This window comes from Nanorana parkeri, unplaced genomic scaffold (assembly GCF_000935625.1).
Source record: "Nanorana parkeri isolate BGI_ZX_2015 unplaced genomic scaffold, ASM93562v1 scaffold235, whole genome shotgun sequence".
NCBI classification, from domain to species: Eukaryota; Metazoa; Chordata; class Amphibia; order Anura; family Dicroglossidae; genus Nanorana; species Nanorana parkeri.
In genome coordinates, this window is record NW_017306503.1 from 1,536,061 (window position 1) to 1,550,133 (window position 14,073).

Consider the following 14,073-nt stretch of genomic DNA (forward strand, 5'->3'; position numbering starts at 1 on the left):
ATGACACTAATCTGATACTAATGGATGTACGTTTGAGGAATCAACTTTTTTTTTCACAACCTGCATTTATTTAATGTCATTTGTTGTAAGTAATATATGTACCATCACAATATATACTTACAGACATTTGTACCAAGACTAAAAGTATAACTAAATCACCATTTTTTTTGATGCTAGGAGATTCACTTACTTAATCACCAATGTCCAGGAATTAGATAAGTAAGATAAGTCCGAAATTTGGAATTGCCACCAGAGGAATAGAGGGGAAATCTTCCAATGGAGACAAATGTTCTGGTGACAATTAGTTTTGACAATTGTTTTCTATCACATTGCAAAAATATTCTATTAATCTTGTTATGTCTACAGGAGAGGAAGTGAAGGCACATCTCCTAAATAACGCACAGAAGAATAACCTAAACAATTACAAAAAGTCAGAGGATTTAACCAGTGGCGTAACCAGAGTTATTAGGTGCCCGGGGCAGAAATTCCCCCCCCCCTCCATTATATAAACATCCACTGGAACTGTACACCGCACCCCCCACCCCCACACATGTTTTTATTTAAATTTTTTCAAACTTTTTAAATATTTTATTTTTATTTATTTTTTTATAAACTTTTTAAGTTGTTTACATGAATTTTTATTAATCATTTTTTAATTAAATATTTTTATTTTTTACTTTACTTTTAGGGGCTTCGGGAGAATATTAGGGGTCTAAACAGACCACAGATATTTCCCTTTTAAAATAGAAAAGGAGATTAAGAACACAGAGTCCTCAATCTCTTTTTCTGTATCCAATGTTATAAATGAACAGGAATCCTTTATGAGTGTTTCTGTTCATTCATAACGTATGTTTACTATAACCACAATTATGAATGAAAAGGAGGTGATTTAGATCACTCCCATTCATTCATAATTGAGGATACAGTAACCATACCATATACTCAATTATCTACTCTCTCTGCACTGCTCGCTCTCCTCTCTGACACCCTGTGACAGCGTGGGCTGTCTCCGCCCCCACACCACTCTGCCGGACTGTGATAGGCGGCTGAGCAGTGTGGGAGGAGAGACACTGGCCGCTCATGGCGGTCTCCTCCCGCAGCGCTCGGCCGGCTGTCACTTTCTCTCCTCCCTGCTGGGACAAAGAGCAGCGCCCAGCGGGGAGGAAAGAAATCACGGATGCGCCGACAAAACGGCAGAAAATCCAAAGTGCCATTTTCGGCTGGCGCCCGGCACCCGCTTCAGCTTTACGCCCGGCTGCCCCCCCGGTTGTTACGCCACTGGATTTAACTATTCCCTACTCTATCCAAAAAGAGAAGTACATTTTTTACTTTAGATACTTGGATATCATTATCAACAATCCAGAGTGGGAAGGGTCTACCCATTCATATACTGTCATGAAATGCTCATGATAGTCTTGTCCACAGAAAGAAAAGAGAAAAAAATCTGAAGCCTTATTAAATATTCTTTATTTTAGATCCTGAGTCATGTCATCACTGGGTCTCTATGGTTCTCTATGCAATGAAAAACCGTGGCTGGTTAGGGGGCTTGCAAGGTGCTATACATGGCTTGCAGAAAACATGACACACCCTGCCTATGATTAATGAAAAAAACTGTTCAAAGTTTTGGATATAAGGTAACATTGAACTATGCCAGATTGTAGGGGCTGATATATGAGTGAGACGTCACTTGTCTGGAACTGTTTGTAAAGCAGGAAAAAAAACCTATAAAACAACTGCAACTGTATCCTGAAAGTCCAGATTGACCCATCAGTGGCGTAGCAAGGGGGCACTTGCCCCCGGGTGCAGGTGTGAAGGGGGCGCCGGCAGGGCCGGATTTTCCACAAGCCGCTCGTATGTTTACAATTGCGGCTGCATACCCCCCCCCCGCAGGCTACCTCTCTCCCTGCCGGCCTGAGATCCTCTTTAGAGAGGGGGAGCAGAGAGGGGGAGCAGAGCGGAGAACGTCAGACCTCCAGGCCTTGTTCACACCAAGCGCGTTTCAGGAGCAGAGCAGTTACAGGCCAGAGCAAAACTGCGTCCAATGTATTCCAATGGTATTTTTAGCTCCAGTTCACACCGCAGCGTTCCGTTACAGAGCAGGTAAAAAAAACTGCAGCAGGCCCTATTTTACCTGCTCTGGAACGCATGCAAACGCATCAAAAACGCGGCACAACCCACTGCACTGCGTGTGCAGAAACTCATGCAGATCTGGTCTGCATTTGGTGTGAACAAGGCCCCACTCTGCTCCGTGTAAACAGTGAGAGGGGAGAGCTGCCTTACCCCTCAGCTGTCACAGGAGTTCCAGCACAGTGCTGTGCTAGAACTCCTGTATTGGAGGTGACAGATGAGAAACCATGACAAGTCAGGTGAGCTCTGTACCCCAAAGCTGGGATTGAAGGTCAGGTGAGCTCTGTACCCCAAAGCTGGGATTGAAGGTCAGGTCAGTGGCAGGTCCAGGGGGAAAGGGTGGCAAAAGGGCAATTTTTGCAGGGGGATGCAGGGGCATTTTTATGAATACCTAGGAGCAGCCCATCAATGAGGAGCAAGTGTGGGCCGTGTGCTACCAGTGTGCCCAGGAACTGGCCCAGAGCTCCCTGGCACTGTGGACTAGGGTATGGGACCCAGTTCCAGTCCGCTATAGATTATAGTGTTCTGCATTGTTGATTAATGTATTGCTGAGATTTGTAGTCCTTTGTAGATGATGGTGTTCTGCATAGCTGTATAATGTATTGCTGACATTTTTAGTCCTCTACTGCTGGTGGTATTATTCTGCATTGCTGTATACTGTAATGCTGGGATTTGTAGTCCTCTATACAGTGGCAGAACTACCAGGGTCACAGCGGTTGCAGCTGTGATGGGGTCCTAGCATTTTGCCACTTTGGGGGCTCTGGTAATCGCCGACATTGCAGGTTAGTCTGTGGTACTCCATCCTTCAGACTGCATGGATCGTGTGTATCACTATTGAACTATGGTTTGGTTTGTGGGGGGCACTAATAAAAGACTTGCCCCTGGGCGCCTTGTGACCTTGCAATGCCTCTGTTACCCATCATTGCTTGTCCCACAAAGTCAGTTCTATATTTGATACAGATCACCAATTAAACAGCATTGCTGCCAAAGTATCAGAATAACAGTCAGAGATAATGCTGTTACAAAAGGAATGCAGTAATGGCAGTCTCCTTCAAATTCTCAGGACAGTTCTAGTAAATGTTTGATGCTTTTCCCGTCAAAGTGTCACCACTAGCAACTGTCCATGCACCAGGTCATCGATTTACCACAGTGCCATACCAACACACAATTCATAAAAAAATCCAGCTACTGCGGAACAAGCAAAAAGCTAATATAAGATCACTGCCTGGCTTCCATGCATGCATGTTACAACTATTCCATCTTGCTTTTGGTCAGCACACTGTTTCTGTTATTCATGTTTTCATATTAAAAAGTCCTGTAATTTGCACTTATAAGATGTATACTACCACATAGCCTACAATCCTCTGCTTCAAAAAGCAACCAATCCACAGAAATTATGTCCTTGAGCTGCTAAATTTAAACTTGTTCACTCTAGAAGAGAGGCAATTAAGAGGGGACATGATTTTGGGGTGCAAAATGTTTAATTGTGATGGCAATATTAACAATAAAGTGTTTACTGTAAACTCCCTAAAGAAAACTAGAGGCCCCCACCTAAAATTGAAGGAAAAAAGATTTAACCACAAGGGGCTTCTTTTCAGTTATAGCGGTAAGATTGTGGAACTCACTTCCACAAGCAGTGGTTTCAGCAGAGAGTATTGAATTATTCAAAAACCATTTAGATACCTTCCTCACAGAGCAAAACATACAGCGGTTCAGGTACTCTTAAAAGACTGGAACACACAGAGATCCATACGAACACTCACACAGGTTGAACTTGACGGACCTGTGTCTTTATTCAACTTCAAATACCATGTAACTATGTAACTATCCATATACAAACTCAGTTTCATGAAGTGGAAAATAGCTGGCAGATCTTCAGAAGTAGGGATGTCCCGATACCGATGCTAGCATCGGAATCAGGCCCGATACAGGGCATTTTGACAAGTACTTGTACTTGTCAAAATGCCCTAATGCCTACTGCCGAAGCTTGTGCTGTGTTTTTTTTTCTTACTTAACTCGCCGAGCGTTGCGTCACTGCTGCTCCAGTGGGCGGAGCTCCAGGTGGGGTCCTAATTTAGGTGGCCGGAGACTGCCAGATGACCCCGCTTGGAGCGCCGCCCACCGGAAACAGCAGTGACGCGACGCTCGCGAGGTAAGTAAGAAAAAAACCCCGCAGCCACGAGTCAGCACTGGTCCGGCGAGAGGAGCTACAGGTGGTATTCTAATTTAGCTGGCTGGCAACTCTGAGCCAGCTAAATTAGGACCCCACCTGGAGCTCCTCCCACTGGACCAGCGCTGACTCGTCGCTGCTCTCTCCTGCACAGTGAGTGAGGGCAGGGGGGGGGGGACACTATTATGCTGCAGAGTTTATTTGTAAATGTATTCTCTGCACTGTATTAAATGTATTAGCAGTATATATTCTATATGTACTACATATAGAGTACACTGCTCATAGTGCAGACAATACATTTACTAGAGGTGCACCGAAATGGAAATTTTAAAACCGAAATAAAAAAAATGTCAGGCCGAAACCGATAACGAAAATGATTTTTATTTTTTCAATTTTTAAAAATATTTTATAAAGTTTTTCATTTTTTTATATTCATTTTTATGTATTTATTCATTTTTTATTAAATATTTGTATTTTTTACTTTACTTTTAGGGGCTTCGGGAAATATTAGGGGTCTAAACAGACCCCTGATATTTCCCTTTTAAAATAGAAAAAGAGATTGAGAACACAAAGTCCTCAATCTCTTTTTCTGTATCCCCTGTTATCAATGAACAGGAATACTCTATGAGTGTTCCTGTTCATTGATAACTTGAGAATATTGTTTGTTTACTATAACCACAATTATGAATGAATGGGGGTTACGTAGATCACTCCCATTCATTCATAATTGAGGATATAGTTAACATACCATATCCTCAATTATGTACACACACTCAGCGATCACTGATCGCTGAGTGTGTGTACCTTGATTTTCTCTCTGACACGCTGTCACAGGAGGCTGATCGAGCGGTGTAGAGAGGAAAGCCCAGCCTCCTGTGGCAGCGCTGTCTCCGCCCCCACAACGCTCTGCCGGACTGTGATAGGCGGCTGAGCGGTGTGGGAGGAGAGATGCCGGCCGCTCACAGCTCTCTCGTCCTGCAGCACTCGGCCGGCTGTCACTTTCTTTTCTCCCCGCTGGAACAGCGCCCAGCGGGGAGAATAGAAACCAGGGATGCGCCGATGTATCAGCCGAAACATGGCTCTTTCTGCATTATGCCAAAAGTGCAATTTTCGGCGTTATGTTTCGGCGGCCGATATATCGGTGCATCCCTAACATTTACAATTATACTCTGCTAACATGAATGGATTGAAATTATCTATATGTAGCCCTGTACTAAGGATCATTTAACACATTCATGTTAGCAGAGGATAATTGTAAATGTATTGTTGCAGGCACTCTATATGTACAAGTACTATATACGACATATAGCATGCACTGCAACAATAGATTTACAATTATCCTTTGCTAATATGAATGGGTTAAATGATCCATAGTACATGATATGTAGCCCTGTACTATGGATCATTTAACCCATTCATGTTAGCAGTGCAGAATTGTATATCTATATGTACTGTACATATACAGCACAAATGTCCTGTACATTGCAGCATTAGATTTATAATGATCCCCTGCTAACATGAATGGGTTAAATGATCCATAGTACAACTACATGTTATGTACTATTATGTACAATGGATCATGATTTAACCTATGCATGTTAGCAGGGGAGAATTGTAATTCTATAACTGCAGTGCACGGGACATATGTACTGCGGATCATGATTTAACCCACTCATGTTTGCAGGGCAGAATTGTGAGCGCCTCCCACAAGCTGAGCACCGAGATGTGATGCAGCGATCCTGCCCAGTGCCGACTACGAGAGGCACCGCGTGAGGCAACAGGGATCGGAGTGAAACTGTGAATGAGGGAAGCTGGGACGGGGCTGGCTGTAAATCTATTGCTATACTGTAGTGTACTGGACGTGTGTAATGTATATGTAGTACATATATGTACAGTACATAACTCCACTACACTCCAGCAATAGAGTTACAATTCTCTGCTGCTAACATGAATAGGTTAAATCATGATCCATAGTACAGAACATGTAGTTGTACTATGGATCATTTAAAGTCACCTGTCCCTTTAAGAAAAAGTATTGGTAATTGGTATCGGCAAGTACATGAGGGGAAGTACTTGTACTTGGGCCTGAAAAAGTGGCATCGGGACATCCCTATTCAGAAGCTGTAGGCACAATCCAAACTGTTGTCATGAATTTGGCATTCCTATGCCAAGCTGCTATGTTAGATTACCAACAGCCATCTAGACTTTCATAAATGCGGCAGCACATCCACTTACACATCTCTATAGGTAATCGCAGATTTGCAACAGCAATGGTAACTCCAATGGCTGTTGTTCAGTCTTCAAGCCATACTCTATAAGAAAATATAACATCATAGAGTCCTTCAGTATAGTAGCCTAGATAGTTGTTTTTGCCCTGCACTGCGTCAACATTGGCTGGGAGGTAAACACTAAGATATTAAATAAAATATTGTTTGCAACCAAAATAAGTGATTTATATCTAAAGGGTATGATTTAGAGTAAGCAATTTTTAAATCAGACATTTTACTATGGTCCATGACAAATTCTTAGATGTATGGACTAGTGATTGAAATGCCCTTAAAGTCAGTTGTACTTATCCAAATTTTGAGAAGCTGATCATGGCATAAAGTGAACAGGCTAGTTGTGTTTGCCAGTGCAAATCCTGTATTATTTTTAAATAACATGAAAAAATATAGTGCAAAAAACAGGAATAAAGATAGAGGGAACAAATGTATAGTCATTTGTCACTTTGAAGAGTGTGGTCATTTCATTTTTCTTTTCAAATGGTGTGTAGTTAGAACATTTTAAACATGTTTCATGTAAAAACATCTTTCACAGAAGGCAGCCAACCTTTAGGAATCAACTGGTCCTAGTCAGCAATCAAGTGAATAGCAGGGTGAGTCCAATTTGCTTCAGAGGGTAAGTTCTTTTACTCTAAAAGAATAGAGAGAATGGGGGAACCTATTTAATTTCTTTCATTTTTTAAAATAAAAATCTAGTACTTTTCCTTTAAGTTGATATGGGAAGTATTCAAAATGCACTTTCAAGTAAATAGTCTTTTTTGTTTTCATTTTTGACAAGCAGCTCAAGAAAAGCAAGTGACAAGTATTTGTGATTTTACTATTTCAGTTTCTTTTTTTATTTTTATTTTTTATTTTAAGATGAAGATGTTAATAAAGCGCCTCATTGCTTATTCCTCATGCAGAGTGAATACATGTTTTATAATATCATTGCCACAGTGTATTTCATGAAAACACCATAAAGACATTAAAGTTAATTTGCTTTCTGAGTAGCATATTTTACATCAGACAATTTGAAGACAATTATATATTTAATCAAAACATAGATTTAAAGGGAAACAATAAAACATCTTTGAAAAGTATACATTTTTAGTTTTTATTGTAACATTTACCTGAAAGTAATTATTATAGATAATATTTATTAAAGATGTTTGCCTTTTATGTGTTCCATATATTTATTAATATGTTTCATATACAACTTTTTAAAATTATTTTTGGGCTCTTTTGTAACTACTATTATGTTTTTATCAGTCCTGACTCATAGACCATATTTCTGGATTGGATAAAATAGGATAATGATAGAGTGACTACCAGGTTTTATTACTGTCCCAGTGACAAGGGTTTAGGAGGTTGCAAATGATACAGTTCTTCATAAAATGATCAAATACTTATTGTTCTAATCAGTTTGACAGCAATCTAATCTAATACTAATCTACAATTTGAGGCTACCCTAAATAATTATTGGATATTACAAGTTATTTTCTAAATGAAACTCTGACCTATCCAAATGGAAAACATCAATCCCAAATCTCACAATTGTAACTTATTAATGGTCTCCTTAGATTCTATGATAGTGCACAAAAAGCTTTTTCTTAATAGGTTTCACCCAAAGGGTTTTAACCACTTGCCGTCCATGGCCGTTCCTGAACAACCGGACGGGAGCCTTATAGGAGCGGGAGGGCGTCTTAAGATGTCCTGCCCCTCCCCTGCTCGAGTGCAGCGCTCAGCGCGCACACGAGTGGGGAAACTGTTAGAAATGTAAACAGCCAGCTATGGCTGTTTACATTCAAGTGATCAGTCGTCATAAGAGACTCTGTTCATGGAGATCAAAAGGGGGATCAGTACACGATCCCTCTTTGATCTCCTCTCCTGTCCCCGAATGCAGGATGTATATTACATCACTTCCGCATTCAGTGTCACTCTCTGGCAACAGATGCCGGTGAGAAGCTACTGAAGCAGATCTCTGCTTCATCAGCTTCTCTGGGGGTCCCTAGGTGACAGTAGGGGTCTTGGAGACCCCTGATGTCTCCATAAAGGGGACCTGTTATGTGAATTGGCTATCACATAGGGGTTCTTAACTTTATTGCTATCACATAGGTGGCTAAGTGTAAAAAAAAAGTTTAAAAAAAATTAAAGCATATAAAAATAGTAACAAATACATTTTCTTTTAAAATAACACCATTTTTTTAAAAGTCCCCCGCCTCCCCCCACATACACACGCTAACATTTGTCTGGTGCACCTATGTGCGAAAACGACAATTGTGCCCATTACGCCGCACATGTTACATATCACCGCGAATGTCAGAGGGAGAGCAATAATTTTAGGACCATTAATCCCCGATAACACTAAACTGATTAGCGGTAAAAGCTTTTAAAGCAAAAGAACTGAGAAAGGTATAAATCTGCAAAATATTTGCTAAAGTCTTTGCAATGTATATTTATAAAAGAGTATTACTTTTTCTCAACAAAACTGGAGTTACACTTTAAAAAGGTCTTCTAAGGAAAAATGACATGTCTGCATATCCAGTTAGTAGTGCAAGTGTCAGGTAAATGCTAGAGATATAAATAGATAATTGATAGCCCCAGCTATGTCATATTCAATGACCTGTAAAAGGGACATATCTACAGAGGCGGGTCCAGCCATACTATGCACAGCAGGGCCAGCTTTTAATGGCACATTTCTAAAAAAAATGTCATCATCTGCAACAGAGTCATTCTGGTTTCATTTATTTTTATTACACATCATGATGGACGTATAAGGTTGTTTTGTAATGCGTATATTTGATTTATTATTTCTAAAAATAATTAAGTTCTATCAAATTGAGGTCTACAGAGAGAGTGTCCATCTGCATCACAGTGCATGTGTCTCACTGTTACTTTGGATATTTTTTAAACCAAAGTTATATGTTTGGTGTTTATAAATATGTAAGAAATCAACAATATTTGGGAGGTATTAATCCATTCATGAGCTCATTCAAAACATGATGTGTTATCATGTGTGTCATAACACTTTAAGGCAACACATGGCAAAACACTGTACACAGTATGCGTCTTGCTGTGCATTGCCACAGCACATGGACACACATCTACAGCATGCTCTAACACACCTGCACAATAGAGCACTACAATGCTGTCTTTTGTATTTTAAAAAATCATGCAAGACTTTTTTTAGGAATTGAGGTACATTAATACTCTATTAACTGCCTAATGCAAAGTGCCTCAATGCATTAAATGCATGCATTGCAGAGTACCACGTTGTGGTGTGAATGTGCCCTTAGAGAACAAAAATGCATGAAAATATTTGTCTGTGAAGTCATCCATGTCTTGGTATATCTGTAAAAAATAAATCAAGGCAATTGAACTTGCTGTCTTTTTCTTGAAGAAGTATCGCTGGCGGTGTATTCTGAATTGAGAAAGCTAGCCGGATGACCAGCGAAACGTCTTCAAGACAAATACAGCAATTCCAGCTGCCTTGATTTATTTTTTTACAGACATGAAAACATTTGTTTATTAAGACCTTAGATAACAAAAGTACATGAAAAGATTTGTTTATTGAGACCTTAGATAACAAAATTACATGACAAGATTTGTTTATTGAGACCTTAGAGAACAAAAATTCATGAAAATATATGTTTTTTAAGACTTTTATAAAGCTGATTATGTTTGTCAAAGAAGACTATTACAAAAAACAAATGAAATATTAATTTACTAAGTAGACCTTAACATGATAGTGATTTTTTTTTTAAAGCCATAGATGATATGCAAAGATATCACAAAAAAATCTGTATGACATTGCTAGAGGACGCTTCAATAGACAGATTGACATTCTTGGCTGCTATTGTGTAGTTAAAAGAGACACTGTCATTATGCCCACTTAGGGCACACAAACCAACTCCAAACCACTTATACCATATCACCTTCCCTGTGTTCCCTTGCTGCTCCGTTTCATCACTGTACTAACCCTGTGTAAGTTTCATGTTGGATGGAGTCAGAGCTTATACAGGGATCGTGACATGCACTGCACCTCACTCAAAGCAAAAGATGTCTCGGGTGCTGGATAACTTTGTCTTAAATGAGAATTATGGGGTAAGTGAAAAACACTCATCCCCATAATTAGAGCCAACGTGTGACACTGAAACTGTCACACATTGCCTCTATTGATCAAGAACTGAGTGATCACAGACAGCCGATCGCTCAATTCCCAAACAGCTCCCTGCAGAGAGCAGGGACTGTCAGTCACTGACTGGAGGGACGGGAGGGGGCGGGCACATCCTCTCGAGAGACAGAGCCATCCGTCAATCAGGTATCGGGGTGGATAAATATTGTCGGGATCTTTCCCAGCTGCAGCACGGCTCTGCTTTGTCAGCATATAGCGGGCTATAGCATGCTATATTCTGAGTTTTTGGGTCTCAGTTGTGGGTCCTTGTGTCTGGGTGGCCTTAACCTCTTGCCGTCCGCCCGTAGTAAAAAAACGGACGGACGGCACTGCAGCATCTGCAGCACGGACGGCAATTTTTTTCTGCTCGCGCGCGCCCCCTAGCGGGCACGCACGGGCAGAAAAGACCCGTCCAATGCGAACACCCGGTACCGGGTGTTTCACATATAGGCGATCAGCGGGTCCATAGCCCGCCGATCGCCTATATGTGCTAGAAATTTGGCAAAAAAAGTTGGGCCATAGTTCTCTTTTAATGTTTCGACTGGCATAGGGAATTTGCCTCACCAAAGGAGAAGCACCATAAAATGGCTCATATCCCAAACACAGCTTAAATGTTCATGAAGGAAGCACCAAAAACAGATTATGGGAGATCCAGAATAAGTTAATTCAGAAGATGCATACAGTAAAACAGTCAATGGGGGAATTTATCAAAACTGGAGCACACAGAATCTGGAGCAGTTGCCCAAGGCAACCAATCAGCTTCTTTCTTTAATTTGTTTAGTTAAGGATTGAAAATGAAAGAGAGTTCCTGATTGGTTACCATGCACAACTGATCCAAGATTTTGTCTGCTCTAGCTTTGATAAATTTCCCTCAATGTGTTTGGGGGTTCAAACAGTCCCCCTTCATCAAGGCTTAGTAGAACTTAAAGAAAAACGTAGTAGATCCTTAAGGAAATATTTTAACTTAATTGCAATAGAAAAAAAAAGACGCTCCAGTTGATGATTTTTCAAATTGATCCTTCCTTCATTAGTATTGCAGATAGGATTAGGATTAAAAATTGGGAGCCTGCATTACAAAATGTGGCAGAAATGACGTATATCTTTCCTCACAAGTATCCATTATGAACTCATCCACATGATGGATGTACAGACAGACGGACTGACGGATGGATAGATGGACAGTATACCCAGCATTTAGATCTTTAACTTTTTCTGGTTAGATCTGTCACCAGTCTTCCACTGGGTAAATCCATCAAAATGAACGGCTCAATAAACCTTGTCAGATCCAGCATCTGTCAAATGCTTCGTGTGCATGAGGAATAAATGCTGGGTGTCCCCTATTGACATCTGTGATTTAAAAGATACATGATGTCCCATTTCAGGACTTAAAAGCCTTGAGAACTCTTTTCTCCCCTTTACCACAGTTTCAAATTAAACAAAATAGCAGGCATTCTTCAGAGTCGTTGAGCTAATACTAAAATAATCCCAATAAATGAAGTGCTGTATTACAGAAATAAATATTTGAAGCACATACAATTTAATTGAAAAGCAGGCTCGCAGGGACAAGGTAAGAAATCTTATATATTTTGTCTCCAGTAATCGCTCAGAACAAAATATAATGGATTTCTTCCTCCAACTGTACTCACAGGTCAAAGGTTGTCAGAGGATTGTTGTAATTTGTAAGTGATTGCTAAAGAAATCTTATATATTTTGTCTCCAGTAATCGCTCAGAACAAAATATAACGGATTTCTTCCTCCAACTGTACAGACATTCCTCGTTTAACGACCTACCTGTTTACCGACTGCTCGGACTTACGACCGGGGGTATGTTAACAGGTCAAATAATAAATCTCCCGGTCACTCTGCACTGTCCCGGACAATATGTATATAATGTGATTTACACTGCACTGTGAAACTGATATACCCCCCGATGTTCAACTATATCACTCCAAGTCATCCCCAGTGTACTTATTATACAGAATCACATGTACCACAACAGCAGGTGAATGCTAAATATACAAAAGCAATCCACATATAAGATGGAAGCTACAATCCGCATCAGTGCCCCAGACAAAAATCTTCAATTAGGGATGCACCAATATACCGCGCACAGCCCTGGTGACACACCGTGCACTTCTCTAATAACCCCCACATATCCCCAGTGACCCCGTACATCCTTGGTGACCCGCACAACCTTGGTGACCTCACACATCTCCGGTGACCCCGTACATCCCCAGTGACCCTGTACATCTCCGGGGACACCGCACATCCCCAGTGTCCCCGCCCATCCTTGGTGACCCCGCACATCTCCGATGACCCGACACATCTCCGATGACCCCGCACATCCCCAGTGGCCCCTCACATTCCCTGTGACCCCCACTCATCCTCTGTGACCCTGCACATTCCCCGTGACCCCACATATACTTGGTGACCCTGCACATCACCGGTGATACCGCACATACTTGGTGACCCCGCACATCTCGGTTTACACCGCACATCCTTGGTGACCACGCACATCTCCAGTGACCCCGCATATCCCCAATGACCACGCACATTTCCTGTGACCCCGCACATCTCCAGTGACACCGCACATTCCCCGTGACCCCGCACATACTTGGTGACCCTACACATCTCTGGTGACACCGCACATACTTGCTGACCCCGCACATCTCCGTTTACACCGCACATTCTTGGTGACCCCGCACATCTTTGGTGGCCACGCACATCTCCAGTGCCCCCGCACATCCCCAATGACCCCGCACATTCCCCGTGACCCTGCACATCTCCAGTGACACCGCACATCCTTGGTGAACCTGCACATCTTCGGTGACCCCTGACTCCTGACAATGCACACACATATATATCCCCCTGCACCTCTACATTACCACAAAAAACACAAATGTAGGCTCACTTGTATTCCCCAAATTCATGTGTGTACTAGAGCAATACAAATAAATGGCTATGGTAAGATATGGAAGAACTTTTTGGGATCACAGTCTTGGATTGTGATAATGAAAATGGAAATAGTTTGACAGGACAAAAGCCCTTCCAAGGTAATAGAAGGCAGTATATCTAGCTAAAACTATTGTAACGCTCACCCCCGAAGGAGCCGCTGAATGATCGGGTCTTCCATAGCCTGTCTAGGGATTAATAAAAACACATGGCTGCCCCAATAGCACTTACCACTTCCAGTGGTTACCGACAGATTGAAGTCCAGACAATAGCTCCAAGATGATTCTCTTTTATTTCTGAACTCCAGGGAGAGAGGGAAGAGGGTCAGGCACATCCAGGATGAAGGTAGACTCTTTGTACTAGAAATAGAGCAAAGTAACTGCTGCCAC